Here is an 18,709-nt window from a genome sequence, read left to right on the forward strand (position 1 = left end):
GGACAATGTCGGTGAAGACGACAACACCAAGCGGGAGGACGGCGGCTCGAGCTCTAGCTGAGCACAGGTTGCACCATCACCGTTAGCTAGGCGCCAGCGGCACCGTCATCTGCACCTGGGTCTTCTTCCCCTCCCCGGCAGAGCGATTTGCTGGGGGTTGGGTGTGGGTGTCTCCGCCTCCTCCAGCAGTCTTCCAGCTAGGCCCCGGCAGGCTCCCTCGTGGGCTTCGGCTTCGTTTGTCCTACCGCGTTCCACTAGTCCTGGCAGTGGTGACCAGGGCATCGCCTAGCCACTCTCTCCGTCCATCGTCTTCGCCCTCGCCAGTCCCGATCTTGTCAGGTTGCGTCCCACGGGCCCTAATGGGGTCAGGCTGGGCTTCTGCCTAGGCGCTCCTTATGCCCTCTTCACCTCTCACTGCAGCTCCTAGGAGGAGAGGGACAAGAAAGGCATTACGGGGCATTTATCCTTTTCAACCTAAAACATGCAGGCATTTGCCAATCTTTACTCTAAAATATGTAGACCTCTACCCATGCTTGTACTTTGTATGACCTGTACTTGTTTATCAGCGTATTAATGAAAAAGATAGTTTTCCGGGTATTTTGTGCATGTGTAATGTTCATGCTGAGGAGTGATCCCTCAATACTGTCAAGTAAACAACGTTCCCCGGTAGCATATCTTGCCAGCTCCTTCCCCTGCTACTACTACGCCTTTACAATAGGGTAGGAGCGAGGATAGGAGCCGGCCTCTCATCTGTTTTTCTCAACTGTTACTACAACCAACTTCTGCCCGAAGAAACTTTTGATCAAGACAGATGGGAGCACAGAAGATAGGAGCGACTAGGTTTTCCTACGCGCAAGTTTTTCATACAAAAGTAAACGATGTATAACGGGGTGAACTTAGCTGCGTCCGCCATCCTTCTTATTATCCCCGACAGTGATAGGCTGTCGAGGGTCGATGCGTCGGCCTACACTTCATTTTTTCTTTCGGGAAGCTCACCCGTAGTGGAAGCTGTGAATCAAAGAAGCACAAGGGAGAAATCTGCTGCATACGATCTCTTTGTAAAGGATTAATTAGCCCATGCTAAGCATTGTTATAATCCTAGCAAAGATATATGCTTAAATTAAACATGCATGCAAGTTTTTGGGGTGCCAACACTTCGTCTATTATCTTTGCACAGGGTCTGCGCTTGGCTTTGTACAAAGGGTTACATGCACATCGGCAAGGCTTGTACAAAAGGTGGTTGCTAGGGCTGAGCCCGGCAACCGTGCCTTATAGGTAGAACTTGCGAAGTTGCTCAATATTCCATGAGTTTTGAAGTTTAATGCCATCTTTGGTCTCCAGATGGACTGCGCTAGGTTTTGTGACTCGTACTACCGGTAAGGACCTTCCCACTTCGGCGTCGACTTGTTGGAACCCTTGGCGGACTGAACACACCTAAGGACAAGGTCGCCTTCCTCAAGGCTTCGGGCACGAACCCTGCGGCCATGATAGTGGCGCAAGGCTCGCTGGTAGCCTACAACACACACAACGCCCCGGAGACGATTTTCCTCGAGGAGCACAACATCGTCATACCGGTGCTGCTCCTGCTCTACTTCATCATAGGGTGACCCGTATATGAGTTCCGTGGGGAGCACTGCTTCTACCACATATACTAGGGAGAAGGTAGTCTGGCCGGTGGCTCGATTCGGTGTCGTACGGACGGACAAAAGAACCACCGGCGGCTCGTCAATCCAGCGTCTGCCGCATTTCTTCAGCTTATCAAATGTCCTTGTCTTGATCCGACGCAACACTTCAACATTCATCCTCTCAGCCTGTCCATTGCCCCGGGGATAAGCAACGGAGGTGAAAGAGACCTTAGTCCCAAGGTTTTGGATGTAATGCATGAAGGAGCGACTTGTGAATTGGGTGCCATTACCAGTGATCACTCTGGCAGGTACTCCAAAATGGCACACCAATCTTTTCAAGAACTTGATAGCTGATTGCGCGGTCACCTTCCTCACTGGCTACACTTCCGGCCACTTTGTAAACTTGTCGATTGCAATGTACAAGAATTCAAAGCCCCCGGTAGCATGGGGCAAGGGGCCCAAGATATTGAGCCCCCAGACCAAAAATGGCCAGGACAAAGGGATCATCTGGAGAGCTTGAGCTGGTTGATGGATGCTCTTGGAGTGGAACTGGCAGGCTTCACATCTGGTGACTAGCCCAATCGCATCTTGGAGGGCCGTGGGTGAGGGAGTTCGGGATTAAGGTGTCCTTGGATAACCGGACTATATACTTTGGCCGGACTGTTGGACTATGAAGATACAAGATTGAAGACTTTGCCCCGTGTTCGGATGGGACTCTCCTTTGCGTGGAAGGTAAGCTTGGCAATTCAGATATGTAGACCTCCTTCTCTGTAACTAACTCTGTGTAACCCTAGCCCCCTCCGGTGTCTATATAAACCGGAGGGTTTAGTCCGTAGGACAACAACAATCATAATCATAGGCTAGCTTCTAGGGTTTAGCCTCTACGATCTCATGGTAGATCAACTCTTGTAATACTCATATCATCAAGATCAATCAAGCAGGAAATAGGGTATTACCTCCATCGAGAGGGCCTGAACCTGGGTAAAACATCGTGTCCCCTGCCTCCTGTTACCATTAGCCTTAGACGCATAGTTCGGGACCCCGTACCCGAGATCCGCCGGTTTTAACACCGACAATGGGCCAGTAGAAACCTTGTCGGAAAACTTTCCCAACCAAGGGTCTCGATCCAATATGGGAGCCGCACACGCCCTTGTGTATCCCTGCTAGTAGTTCCAGCCCCTCTCCCCGGCAAATGCATTTCAATTTCACATCGTTCGGCCTCCTTTTGTACACAGTGTCATCGACAAACTAGTACATATTGGACCGTCGGGCTACTCTTTTAGCTTCTTCTTGCTCTTCGGGAAGTTCTCCTGTTTGAAGGAGTGGACTATGTGTCGTGCCTAAGTTGGAGCCTGGGGCTCAACAACAAGGATCAATGGCACCTCCTCATTCATGGGAGCGCTCACCTCAACCATAGGAACCTGTGGTTCCGCAGGAGAGTGCTGCTCACCAACTGAAGTGCAGTGGTTCCCAGCAACATCTCTACGAGCGGCTTCGGGAAGCTCTGCCGGGAGATACTTGCCGGAGTCCAACTTCCTCCTTTTTCTAGCCATCATCGGTGGAGATACTGAAGGCTGAGTCAGGTGGAGGACAAAAGTTCCTGGTTCCACAGGAAGCTTTTGTGTAGCGCATTTTGACAAATGATCGACAATGTTGTTTCCGCACGCGCACGTGCTCTGTTTGCAATCCATCAAAATGCTCCTCCAGCTTTCTCACTTCCGCTATGTAAGACTCCATCAACGGACTCTGGTGATCCTTATTGGCTTGCCTCACCACAAGCTGAGAGTCTCCGCAGATGATCAGTTTCTTGATTCCCAATTCCACTGCAATTCTGAGCCCGGCAAGGAGCCCCTCATATTTAGTAGTGTTGTTGGTGGCCTTCTCCCAGGGGAAGTGCATCTGGACCACATACTTGAGATGCTCTCCGGTGGGATCGATGAGAAGCACGCCACCTCCAGCACCTTGCAACGAGAAAGCACCGTCAAAATACATGACCCATTCATGAGGCCCCTCCTTGCCGAGAATAACTGTCTATGATGTTTCTTCATCTAGAGTGGGCGTCCAATCTACAAAGAACTCCGCCTAGTCTCTTCTCTGAATGGTTGAGGTACTTTCGTATTTCAGGCCAAAGATTGACAGCTCTAGTGCCCATTCAACTATCCTGCCGGTGGCTGATGTCTACTACGCAACCTTCTTCTTGTAGACGTTGTTGGGCCTCCAAGTGCAGAGGTTTGTAGGATAGTAGCAAATTTCCCTCAAGTGGATGACCTAAGGTTTATCAATCCGTGGGAGGCGTAGGATGAAGATGGTCTCTCTCAAACAACCCTGCAACCAAATAACAAAGAGTCTCTTGTGTCCCCAACACACCCAATACAATGGTAAATTGTATAGGTGCACTAGTTCAGCGAAGAGATGGTGATACAAGTGCAATATGGATGGTAGATATAGGTTTTTGTAATCTGAAATTATAAAAACAGCAAGGTAACTACTGATAAAAGTGAGCACAAACGGTATTGCAATGCTAGGAAACAAGGCCTAAGTTCATACTTTCACCAGTGCAAGTTCTCTCAACAATAATAACATAACTGGATCATATAACTATCCCTCAACATGCAACAAATAGTCACTCCAAAGTCATTAATAGCGGAGAACAAACGAAGAGATTATTGTAGGGTACGAAACCACCTCAAGGTTATCCTTTCTGATTGATCTATTCAAGAGTCCGTAGTAAAATAACACGAAGCTATTCTTTCTATTCGATCTATCATAGAGTTTGTACTAGAATAACACCTTAATACACAAATCAACCAAAACCCTAATGTCACCTAGATACTCCAATGTCACCTCAAGTATCTGTGGGCATGATTATACGATATGCATCACACAATATTAGATTCATATATTCAACCAACACAAAGTACTTCAAAGAGTGCCCCAAAGTTTCTACCGAAGAGTCAAGACGAAAACGTGTGCCAACCCCTATGCATAAGTTCACAAGGTCATTGAACCCGCATGTTGATCACCAAAACGTACATCAAGTAGATCACGTGAATATCCCATTGTCACCATAGATAAGCACATGCAAGACATACATCAAGTGTTCTCAAATCCTTAAAGACTCAATCCGATAAGATAACTTCAAAGGGAAAACTCAATCCATTACAAGAGAGTAGAGGGGGAGAAACATCATAAGATCCAACTATAATAGCAAAGCTCACGATACATCAAGATTGTGCAAAATCAAGAACACGAGAGAGAGAGAGAGAGAGAGATAGATCAAACACATAGCTACTGGTACATACCCTCAGCCCCGAGGGTGAACTACTCCCTCATCGGCATGGAGAGCGCCGGGATGATGAAGATGGCCATCGGTGAGGGATCCCGCCTCCGGCAGGGTGCCGGAACAGGGTCCCGATTGGTTTTTGGTGGCTACGGAGGCTTGCGGCGGCGGAACTCCTGTTCTAGGTTATTTTCTGGAGGTTTCTGTATTTATAGGAATTTTTGGCGTAGGTCTCACGTCAGGGGGGGTCTCCGAGCCATCCATGAGATAGGGGGGCGCTCCCAGGGGGTGGGCGCGCCCCCCACCCCCGTGGGAAGCCCAGAACTCTTCTGGCCCAACTCTTTTACTCTGAGGGCTTCTTTTGGTCCATAAAAAATCATCAAAAATTGGTACGTCAATTGGACTCCATTTGGTATTCCTTTTCTGTAGAACTCAAAAACAAGGAAAAATAGAAATTGGCACTGGGCTCTAGGTTAATAGGTTAGTCCCAAAAATCATATAAAATAGCATATAAATGCATATAAAACATCCTAGATGGATAATATAATAGCATGGAACAATCAAAAATTATAGATAGGTTGGAGACGTATCAAGCATCCCCAAGCTTAATTCCTGCTCATCCTCGAGTAGGTAAATGATAAAAATAGAATTTTTGATGTGGAATGCTACCTAACATATTTATCAATGTAATTTTCTTTATTGTGGCATGAATGTTCAGATCTGAAAGATTCAAGACAAAAGTTTAATACTGACATAAGAACGATAATACTTCAAGCACACTAACAAGGCAATTATGTCTTCTAAAAATAACATGGCCAAAGAAACTTTTCCTTGCAAAATCATATAGTCTATATATGCTCCATCTTCATCACACAAAATACTCAAATCATGCACAACCCCGGTTTCAGCCAAGCAATTGTTTCATACTTTAGTATTCTCAAACCTTTTCAACTTTCACGCAATACATGAGCGTGAGCCATGGACATAGCACTATAGGTGGAATAGAGTGGTGGTTGTGGAGAAGACAAAAAGGAGGAAGATGGTCTCACATCAACTGGGCATATTAATGGGCTACGGAGATGCCCATCAATAGATATCAATGTGAGTGAGTAGGGATTGCCATGCAACAGATGCACTAGAGCTATAAATGTATGAAAACTCAACAAAAAAAAACTAAGTGAGTGTGCATCCAACTTGCTCGCTCACGAAGACCTAGGGCATTTGAGGAAGCCCATCATTGGAATATACAAGCCAAGTTCTATAATGAAAAATTCCAACTAGTATATGAGAGTGACAACATAGGAGACTCTCTATCATGAAGATCATGGTGCTACTTTGAAGCACAAGTGTGGTAAAAGGATAGTAGCATTGTCCCTTCTCTCTTTTTCTCTCATTTTTTGGTTTTTTTGGGGCCTTCTCTCTTTTTTGGCCTCTTTTTTTTATTTTTTTTCGTCTGGAGTCTCATCCCGACTTGTGGGGGAATCATAGTCTCCATCATCCTTTCCTCACTGGGACAATGCTCTAATAATGATGATCATCACACTTTTATTTACTTACAACTCAGGAATTGCAACTCGATACTTAGAACAAAATATGACTCTATATGAGTGCCTCCGACGGTGTACCGGGATGTGCAATGGATCATGAGTGACATGTATGAAAGAATTATGAATGGTGCTTTGCCACAAATATGATGTCAACTACATGATCATGCAAGGAAATATGACAATGATGGAGCGTGTCATAATAAATGGAATGGTGGAAAGTTGCATGGCAATATATCTTGGAATGGCTATGGAAATGCCATAATAGGCAGGTATGGTGGCTGTTTTGAGGAAGGTATATGGTAGGTTTATGGTACCGACGAAAGTTGCATGACACAAGAGAGGCTAGCAATGGTGGAAGGGTGAGAGTGCGTATAATCCATGGACTCAACATTAGTCATAAAGAACTCACATACTTATTGCAAAAATCTACAAGTCATCAAAACAAAGTACTACACGCATGCTCCTAGGGGAAGGGTTGGTAGGAGTTAACCATCGCGCGATCCCGACTTCCACACATAAGGAAGACAATCAATAAATAAATCATGCTCCAACTTCATCACATAATGGTTCACCATACGTGCATGCTACGAGAATCACAAACTTTAAGACAAGTGTTTCTCAAATTCACAACTACTCCACTAGCATGAATCTAATATCACCATCTTCATATCTCAAAACAATCATAAAGAATCAAACTTCTCATAGCATTCGATGCACTATATATGAAAGTTTTTATTATATCCCTCTTGGATGCCTATCATATTAGGACTAGTTTTATAACCTAAGAAAAATACCATGCTGTTCTAAAAGACTCTCAAAATAATATAAATGAAGCATGCGAGTTAATCTATTTCTTCAAAATAAAACCACCACCGTGCTCTAAAAAGATATAAGTGAAGCACTAGAGCAAATGACAAACTACTCCGAAAGATATAAGTGAAGATCAATGAGCAGTCGAATAAATATGTAACTATGTGAAGACGCTCTAACATTTAAGAATTTCAGATCTTGGTATTTTATTCAAACAGCAAGCAAAACAAAATAAACCAAAATGACTCTCCAAGCAAAACACATATCATGTGGTGAATAAAAATATAGCTCCAAGTAAAGTTACCGATGAATGAAGACGAAAGAGGGGATGCCATCCGGGGCATCCCCAAGCTTAGGCTCTTGGTTTTAATTGAATATTACCTTGGGGTGCCTTGGGCATCCCCAAGCTTAGGCTCTTGCCACTCCTTATTCGATAGTCCATCGAATCTTCACCCAAAACTTGAAAACTTCACAACACAAAACTTAACAGAAAACTCGTAAGTCCGTTAGTATAAGAAAATAAATCACCACTTAGGTACTGTTATGAACTCATTCTAAATTCATATGGGTGTAATATCTATTGTATTCCAACTTATCTATGGTTCATACCCTCCGTTATTACTCATAGATTCATCAAAATAAGCAAACAACACATAGAAAGTGGAATCTGTCAGAAATAGAACAGTCTGTAGTAATCTGTAATTCTCGAATACTTCTGTAACTCCAAAAATCCTAACAAATTAGGAAAACCTTCGAAATTTGTGCAAAAATCCAAAGAAAAAAGAATCAGATCAAAACTAATTTACTGGGCGCAAAAGTTTCTGATTTTCAGCAGGATCAACACAACTATCACCGTAAGCTATCCTAAAGGTCTTACTTGGCACTTTATTGAAACAAAAGCTATAAAACATGATTACTACAGTAACATAATCATGTGGACACACAAAAAAAGTAAGGGTAAATATTGGGTTGTCTCCGAACAAGCACTTTTCTTTAATGCCTTTCTAGCTAGGCATGATGATGACAATGATGCTCACATAAAAGATAAGAATTGAAACATAACGGGGGCATCATGAAGCATATGACTAGCACATTTAAGCCTAACCCACTTCCTATGCATAGGGATTTTGTGAGCAAACAACTTATGGGAACAAGAATCAACTAGCATAGGAAGGTAAAACAAGCATAGCTTCAAGATTTTCAACACATAGAGAGGAAACTTGATATTATTGCAATTCCTACAAGCATATGTTCCTCCCTCATAATAATTTTCAGTAGCATCACGAATGAATTCAACAATATAACCATCACATAAAGCATTATGTTCATGATGCACAAGCATATAAATTTTACTACTGTCCACATAACCAAACTTCTTCTCATGAATAGTAGTGGGAGCAAACTCAACAAAATAACTATCATGTGAAGCATAATCCAATTGAAAATTAAAATCATGATGAAAAGTTTCATGGTTATGTTTATTCTTTATGGCATACATATCATCACAATAATCATCATAAATAGGAGGCATGCTTTCATCATAATAAATTTGCTCATCAAAACTCAGGGGACAAAAAATATCATATTCATCAAACATAGCATCCCCAAGCTTGTGGCTTTGCATATCATTAGCATCATGAGTATTCAAAGAATTCATACTAACAACATTGCAATCATGCTCATCATTCACATATTTTATGCCAAGCATTCTATGTAATTCTTCTTCTAGTACTTGAGCACAATTTTCGGAATCCTTATTTTCACGGAAGATATTAAAAAGATGAAGCATATCACTACAAAAAAATACACTTCCATGATGATACGTGTTTGTCACAGTAGGTTGCGTTTTTTGTCATGCATGTACATCCATGACGATTTTATGACAAAATCAAGATAGTCATACCCGTTCTGTCGTAGAAGTGTTCCATGACATTACCAAAATTATCATCACGGAAGTGTCCACTTCCATGACGTTAAATCGGGCATCATAGAAGTGCTTTCGTCAAGGGTGACCGACATGTGGCATCCACCATAACGGAACGCCGTTAAGCTATCGGGTCGGGTTTTGGATCTGGTAATCCGTTAACAGCCCCGACCAATTTGGATTTTCCACGTGTATAATCATCATTGGCTGGAGGAAACACGTGTCGGCTCATCGTTGGGACAGATGTCATCCACTCATTGGACGGAAGGCGCCTATGATACGTCGACATGTGGCACGGCCCAACAGAGGCCCATTCCTATGAAAAGGCCGGCCCGTTTGACTTGGTCAAAAGGTGGCGGGTCGGCCCATGGAAAGCCGGTTAACGGCCTGTTCGCATATAGCCCATTTACAGCCTGCTAACCCAAGGCCCGTTACGCCCTATCCGAATTAGGCTCAGTAGCATCATCTGGGCCATCCAATATGATTCCAGCCCGTTTTCACTTCTGGCGCATGTATGGCCCATGACGTCTTTCGGCCCATATGAGGCCCTATGTAACTCTTGGCCTATTAACGGCCCGTGGTGAAACTGGCCCGTAATGAACAGTGTATCACTTTACACCCATTAACGGCCCGTGGTGAAACTGGCCCGTAATGAACAGTGTATCACTTTATACCCATTAACGGCCCGTTATTCCGTTGGGCCGTTTCCAGCCCATGTTATCTTTCGGCCTTCTCAGAGCCCATTTATTCTTGGGCTCATTTCCAGCATTTGTTTACTTACGGTCCGTTACTGTCATTTTCTGCTTGTGGGCCAAATTCAGCCCGTGGTTACAGTCGGCCCGTTTGTGGTCCGTTAATACGTTGGGACGTTTTCATAGCGTCATCAAATACGGCCTATTAACGATGGCCCGTTATGGTCGGCCCATGAACGGATGATTCCAACTCTAGCCTGTTTACGTCCATAATGCGGTCTGTTTGGCCCATGTTTGGCCAATCGATCATATGGCCCGTATAAGGCCCATTGATGATACGACCCACAGAAGGCCCATTGTTTCTACGACCCGTAGGAGGCCCATTGTTTCTATGGCCCATAGAAGGCCCACTATTTCTATGGCCAGTAGGAGACCCAGTGTCACTACAATAAATATTAGCCCATGGTTATTGTGGCCTAGTTTTAAAAAATAGGTTATTGCAGCCACTAGAAAACCGCGGAAAAAGAACTGCAATGACTACAAGCAAACAAATAAACAAGACAACAAGGAAATAAATAAGAAAGCAACTAACGCTAGGCTATCACGGCTATTACACATATTACATCCACTGGGCATCAAAGTTCGCCACCAGTGCAAATATAGGGAACAAAGCAGCATATCATATACACTGGTTGTCAAAGTTGGCGACCAGCGCAAATAAACGCCACAGCAAAACAAATCTAGAACTGAAAACACTTCAGAAGATCTCAAGAAACAATATCCTGGGTACCCATAATGCTGGCAAGATGCTTAGCAAGCTTATTAACTTTCTCTTGTTTGGCGCTTAAATCCTACAGCGCTTGTTGTTGCACCAGAAAATATGCATCTGAATTCTGCAGGGACTTCCTCAGTCCTTCAGCTTCCTGTCGTAGCACATCTGATCGATGTCTTTCAACTTGAAGTTGAGACTCAAGAAGACGAACTGATTCAGGCAGCGAGTTCGAAGAGCTTGTGCCAGCAGTAGTGGCCAGTAACTCGAACACTACATCAAGACAGGACTTTTGGGATCCCTCACTGTCGTCAAGATAGTTTTTATCAGCTTTGTTGGAGTCCAACAGGGATGTCTCACTATCTTGAACCTTATCTGCATTACTTCCTTTACCATTGGATAACGCGGTACTGTTCTCCAATATTTTGTCCGCACTCTAAAAGAGAAACAAGCAGACACATCACATGTTTACCATGTTGTATATGAAACTCATTTTGGTAAATGAGTTCAGTAGTAAAGTGGATAGGATAACAACATGAAACAAACATATATCTGTGTACCACGGTCACTTTATGGTCTATATCATTCTAGTTTTTGTTGCCAAATCAAGATAGAGACACAGTTCAAATAATATTTGTTCAAGACAAAGCAAAATAGATAGAATATAAGTGTGGGTAACTATAGAGCAATAACAACACTTGTAATGTGCATGACATGAGAACATAACTGTTTATTCAGTTGAAACTGAAATCAACATAGAGCAGGTTACAACAGCAAACCAGTTAAAGAAACAGGTTTAAAACATACCTATTGCGCCATTGGAGTTTCAATTCCATCCTTCAAATTTGAAAATAGTTTGTATGAGTAAATACAGTAATGCAAGAGCAAAGGAGTATGAACCATAGCTACAGAACCTGACCTGAGAACAAATCTTCTTCTCCTTTAAGCGTTGAGTTGGGATTCGGAGTGGTGGTCCTCGTGCTTTGGGCACTGCAGTTCACTTACTAACTGCTCGTGTTTGGGTGCTCTGTGGTGGAGACAGTGCTGTGTCAACTGGAACTGGGTTACTATCTGCCGGGGTTGGGGTTAGAAAGGGTGTAGCTGGTTCTCTGTTCAACTGGGTAGGGGTACAATCTGCGAGAGTCTGGGTTATGTGTGGTGGATCTGGTCCTCGGGCAAGTACAACCGTGGTTCTATCTGCATCAACTGGTAGCACTATCTTTTCTGAAGAGCGTGTTGTTACTCCCTTAGATACTGCCATCACGCTCTCCAATTCAAATGGCTGATAAACAAGAAAAGTAATTGAAAGTATAGACATTGTATGATAGACAGGTGCAATGGATAGTGAGGAATAAAAGAGGGCATGAAATAATTCATATTTATGTTGTCTAACCAAACATGATAGCATGACACAATTTCACATATATGATGGCTAACTAAACAAGATAACATGACACAATTTCACATTATGATGGCTAACTCAAAAAGATGGAAAGACATAGTTCAAAATATGAGACTATGTAAACAGGATGACATGACATAACTATATAATGTGTTTATTAAATCGGTTGGCATGCCATAATTCACATACATTCACGGATAGAATGCCATAATTCAAAATATGATGACTGTAAACACTAAACATGATGAGATGATATAACTATATGATGTCTTTATTAAATGGGTTGCCATGCCATAATTCAGATAGATGATGTGTATGTACTATGTAAACATGATGGCATGATACAATTCAAATATATGATTTATATAGTAAGCAAGTAAGCAGATGGCAATCCATATATGATGTAAAAACTAAGCAATGCAAGACAACATGCATGACATGGGTAATATAACCCTGCCAAGTTTGAGCATAGACCTTAGGGGGGAAATAGGACTGGTCATCAGTCTCTCAATCCTCCTCTGAGGAGCTCTCTGTAACCAACAAGATGTCTGCTTCAGCAGGTAGCATTGTCTGCTCTAAATACCTTGTTTTCACTCCAGATACTTCCATCACCGCTTCAAATGGCTGATGCATAGGAAGAGTAGTTGAATATACAAACATTGTCGACAAATGGAACACATAATACAAAAAAATGATTGCATGATATAATTCACATACATGATGATTGGCTAAACAGCATGGCATTGCATAATTCACATATATAATGGCTTTGCAACAAGATAGCATTGTATAATTCACATATATAATGTCTTGCAACAAGATGGCAATGCATAATTCACATATATGGTAATTAGACACTGAACAGGTGGCATTCACACAAAGCATGTCTAAACTAATCAAATGACATAGCAATGTGAGACACCATACGCACGATATGAGCAACATAACCCTGCCAAGTTAGAGCATACACCTCGGGGGGGGGGGAATAGGACTGGTCATCTATCTCTGAATCCTCCTTTGAGGAGCTATCCGTAACCAGCGAGATATGTGCTTGGTCAGATAGCATAGTCTGCTATGAAGACCTTGTTTTCACTCCAGAATTTGCCATCACCGTGTCAAATGGCTGATGCACACGAAGAGCAGTTGAATGTACTAACATTGTTGACAAATGTAATATGTAACAAAAAAAATGATGACCTGATATAATTTACATATAAGATGACTGGCTAAGCAGGATGGCATTGCAAAATTCACATATATGATGCCTGGCTAATCAAGATGGTGTTGCATAATTCACATAAACGATGAATAAACTAAACAGATGGCATTCGCACAAAGGATGTCTAAACTAAGAAGATGACATATTTGATGCATAAAGTAAGCAATGCAAGACACCATATGCATGATATAACCAACATCAGCATGCCAAGTTAGAGCGAAGACCTCAGGGGGTAAATAGGAGTTGTCTTCTCCTTCTGAATCCCTCTCAGAACAGATATCTTCCTCTTGATTACAATCCGAAATGCATGGAGGGGGGCTGCCTTTGCGCCTAGCATGGAGCGACGTCTGCATGAAATTTTATTGCCACGCAAGGCTCGTCTCTTTTGCTCTACATGTTCAGTTCCATTGTTTACAATAACTGTCATGCATAGGAATAAAACATAGTGAGATTATGTAAGGAGTGCATGCAGAAATCCAGAGTGATGGTAGCAACCTGTGGATAGACCCCAAACCAATAATAGCAGGCAGATAATGGCTTCAGTTAAAAAATACAGATGTGGCTTCTTTACTGTTTGTTTCCCACCCAACATGAAACTCATAGTAGACATCGGAGATTAACCAGATAGTAGATAGATACTATTGATAGAGGCCCCGATATGTACCCCACAACCATTTAAAAACTCAAGTTTGACCATTAGTTTGGAGCTGACTCAAAGTCTAATCGGTGAATAGGACGATAAAGTAGCATTCAATATTAAGCGATGCATAACGTAAGCAGACACGAAAGAGTGCGACCTCTCTTGCGGACCCATGTAGTCCTCGAGGTCATCTGCTCGGTTGATGATGGTAATGCAGTTTTCATGGCTGCCAGTGGCGGGGAAGAAGATCTGAGGCGGCGAAAGACAGTCTGGAGGCTGGATCCCTGTTGTGCTGGACCCTTCTATCATTGGAGCAGCTGAGCTGGGGTGGACGACGGCGCAGCAGGAGCGAGACAAACCACGCAAGGTTTTCTTTGACAACTATATGTAAGAGAAGTAATTTTGTAAGGGCTCATTTGAATTGGAGGATTCCAACAATGCAGGGATAGGAAATAGACAGGAATAGGATAGGAATGCACGTGCAAAACAGAGAATTTAAAAACACAGGATTTCTGCCAATCTGGGTGTTTGATTCACAACAATTGGAAGATCAGAGGATGCAAAGAAGCATGGTGAGATTAAGTCAAACCACAAGAAAATGTACGGTTATAATGCTATTATGCTACTATCTCTTAGTCTTGTGCTTCATGAATAGGAATTTGAAAAGGAGGACAAGTGAAAATTAAAATTCCTACGTTTTTTTTCTTTCAAGGAGACACTAAAGGAACAAATCCGTGTGCTCAGTGGACAATATATATAACATGTAGAGTAAAAAAGAGATGCAACAAGTGTACAACCTATTTGGCGAAGCCATGTCGATCTCAGCATGATTGGGTTGGCCGATGAGGATGCTCCGGCTGACTTTGCTATGGAGGAGGGGAAGAAGATCTTAGGCGTCTGGAGATGGAGCCCGAGGTACTGCTCCGCTGTGATGGAGGGTTTCATCATTGGAGCGGCTCCGGTGAGTTGTAGGACGCCGAGGCTGAAGCAGGACAAGAGAGACAACGAACAACGTTAACCTGAGTGCAATTCTAATAGCATCTCCAATACATGACATAAAATACATAACCACAAAGTGCTAGATGTAAAATACATCAGTCACTCATCTCTGAACTTAACTGTCGAAACTGAACTTAACTGTCAAAACTGAACTTAACTGTCGAAACTGATTTTTGCTGTCGAAACTGAACGCACTAGCAAGGTGAGGCTACACGTCGATCAACTGACTTTTTCATCTCTCGTCAGTCGATTTTGCAGCCGTTGGATATGAAATCAAGGGCCTGCGGTTCATCTTCAACCTCCACCCCCCTGCCGCCCGCGGCCAGTAGTGCGCCGCCCCGCCCGCCCCTAAAACACTCCCCACCACCGGTCCGCCGCCGCCCATGCCATCCCTCTAGGCCCCCCGTGCCGAGCTTTTTCTCCGGCGATCCCCACGCCACCGCCCCGCCAACGTCCCGCCACCGCCGGCGACCACCGCCCCCATCCTGAACCCTAAGATGGATAGTGGGGTACCTCTCCGGCGAGCCCCCCTCCCTGCTACGGCTGGTTCTTCCTTCACCCCGGCGAGCCCACCCAGTGAAAATTGACTGACCCAAAAGTCGATTCAGTCGACTGAAGTGTAGCCAAATCGGAGCAGCATCGCAAGCATGAGCAAGAGTGAGAGCATCAGCACGAGCAAGAGCAATAGCAAGAGCAGACCAGGCAGGGGACCGAGAGCAAGAGTAGAGCAGCAGCGCGAGCGAGAGCTAAAGCAGCAACAGCTCCTACTGATGTGGACGTCGCCGCCGAGGGAGCGACGCCATGGAGGAAGTGGCCGGCGATGCTGCCGTGGATGGAGCCATGCCGTGTCGGCTCCGGACCGATCGCCAGCAGCACTGTGAGATCGAATCAAGAAGAAAATGCGGCGATTAGTGTACAACCTCTTTGGTGGCGCCGATTAGGCCGCAGCTTCATCCGAGGAAATGGTGATGATGATGCTCTTCTGGTGGTGCAGGTGAAGAGGACGGTGTGGGAATGGAGGTGGCGTGAAAGACGAGGGGAACATCGGGGCAGCTCCTTGGAGGTGGAGGACAAGGTGGCTGAACCGGCGGGACGATGAGATCGACGACGGATCCTCATCCGGTATGGTGGATGAGGGACGTCGAGGTGTTGTTGTGGACGACGTCATCGGGGAAGAGGCTCCGGCTGGGTGGCGGACGGAGCAGGGTGTGGGGTTTTGTCGCGGGTTTTTGCGACCTCAGTGTACGAATGGGTGGGCGGATGGGATGGCAGTGGGGAACCATGGCTTAGAGACGCGCTTGTCCGAAATGTGGGGTAAGTTACGAAAGTACCCCCACCGATTTGAGGCGGTTCTTTCGGTTCAGGGGTACCACGGGCATTTCGCATGTCGGGATTTCACGGGAGGTGGGAGTTTTCGCATGCATTGTAATTTCGGAATAGCAAGGCGCGGGTTGAGATGGAGGGAGTTGTCGGATCACAACGAGACAAAGATATATCTTAAATATTTCGGGCTAACAAGGCACGGGTTGAAATTTCCGGACAAGCCTAACGTGTACTGTACCAAATCAATGCGCACTACAAATGTCATTCAAAACTTTGAACTCATGTTATGTTCAATTAAAATATTTCGCTACGTGTATAATGCATGCAACCTACTACTCAAATGAACATTTTAGTGCATTCCAAACGTATATACTACCGCTTCAATATGAACTAAATTTGAATAAGATCTACAGTAATGATTGTTGTGAAGTCAAAGCATTTGAATTCGTTTCTCTATTTTAATAAGATCTACAATCATTATTATTGTCAAGTTAAACCATCGTTTGTGTATTATCTTCACAGCACACCACATGATTTGTCTCGAGTTACATATGAACTATCTGTACTATATGAACTCGAACTAGATTTTTTGAATCCACTTTATTTTGATTTCAAATCACATTACATTTCTAGCTCTAGCTAGATCTTCATAATCTAAACCATGTCTCATATGTATAATGTGTTTATCACATTATGTATGGTGCCCCTCCCCCTACGCCTACAAGTATTTAGATGTGAGTTGCAAACAGCACATTACCACAAATTCAAATAAAATGTGAGAATATTCGATATATAGTATTGTTTAGATTGCTCGATATTTAGTTGTAAGCTGCAAACGCCACACATTATCACAAATTCAAATAAAATGTGAGATTGTTTGATGTATAGTATCGTTTAGATTGTTCGGCATTTAGCTGTGAGTTGCAAATGCCATGCATTATCACATTATGGTATAACATGTGCACAACACGTGTATTACCGCTATATTCATGCATGCAATGTTTAAAACACTATGATCTCCTATTCAAATATATGAATCCACTTTCATATCAAATTATGATCTTTGTTAGTCTCTTACACCCACACAATCCTCTAACCTTTGTAGCTACCACTAACTTTCTCTCATGCATGCACACGCCCTCCTCGCCTCCCCTCCCTCGGCATTCTATCCACCGGGCACATTCATTTTTTTCTTTCGGCCGTTCTCCCAGAGTCTCCAAAACTCCTTTCCGACACACACCGATCGATAAACCTCTCCAGCGATGCCTGCCTACAACATACACACACACCTTCAATCTCCTCCTTTATGTGTCCTTGCCTCATGTCTCTCATACGGTCAGACACACGTGTAAACTCTCACCCCTCTTTTCATCGATCTCACAACCACACACTCCTCCCCCTATCTAGCTAGTAGTTGGGCCTCTCGCACCACCTCCTAGCTCCATTCTCTCTGTCTATCCGTCTCGCTGGGCCTTATTTGCGTCTAACAAATGGACGTACACCGACCGATCTCTCGCTATACATATAGCTAGCTAGGTCCTTATAACTCGTTTTTACCCATACGTCGATCGATCTACCTCATTAGTTGTGTCTCTCCCTTCCTTCGACAAACAACAATTGATCTACCGATCTAGTTAGGTTTGCTTACCAAACACATGGTTCCCTTCATCATCCATGGATGCGTCTCGACAGATCTATCACGCACAGGCACACATAGAAACACATCCCCACTCTTATTGATAACATTGCAGTTCCACCCTCAGTTTGTCTAGTAGGCCTCTCCCAACATCTCCGAGAAGCAACTCCATCACCCATCCAGCACTCTACCCCTCTCCCTCCCTCTCCCTCCCTCTCTCTCTCCTCTCTCTCTCTGTCCCATCATATTTCCCGTCCTTTAGTTATGTATGGATGTCGACCGATCTCCCTCAAGACATAGCTGGGTCTCTCCTTCTCAACACATATACGAGTCGTTCTACCTCTATAGTTAGGCCTCTGCCTACCCCTCCCCCCACCCCCTCCCCCCCACACACACCGATACATCGAGCGCTCTAGTCATGTCTCCCTGCCACACACAAACTTGACATGTGCCCTCTAACATTCCGGTAGGCCAGTCATGCTATATCTTTGACTTGCACACACACACACAATTTCGATGGCTCTCTTCATCGATCTCGCACCCACCCACTTGATCCTCTCTTCGACTCTATCGATGGCTATCACCCTCCCTCTCTTCTCGTGGATTGCCCAACCCTCTATGTATGATATGGATAGGCCTCCATTTCACACACATTGCATGCAAAATTTTGTTTGAGATGTCATCGACACATATTCCCACAAATAATTCACGAAATCAACCCCCCACCCCACCACCACCCCCACCCCAAAACAAAATACACTCACGAACGCGGTTTGTATCTCTCACACACACCCACGTAGGTGGGGGACGTGCACGAAGAGAAGAGGTGCATGCACTGTGCAC

This window comes from Triticum dicoccoides, chromosome 3B, assembly GCF_002162155.2.
Source record: "Triticum dicoccoides isolate Atlit2015 ecotype Zavitan chromosome 3B, WEW_v2.0, whole genome shotgun sequence".
Classification (NCBI taxonomy): Eukaryota; Viridiplantae; Streptophyta; class Magnoliopsida; order Poales; family Poaceae; genus Triticum; species Triticum dicoccoides.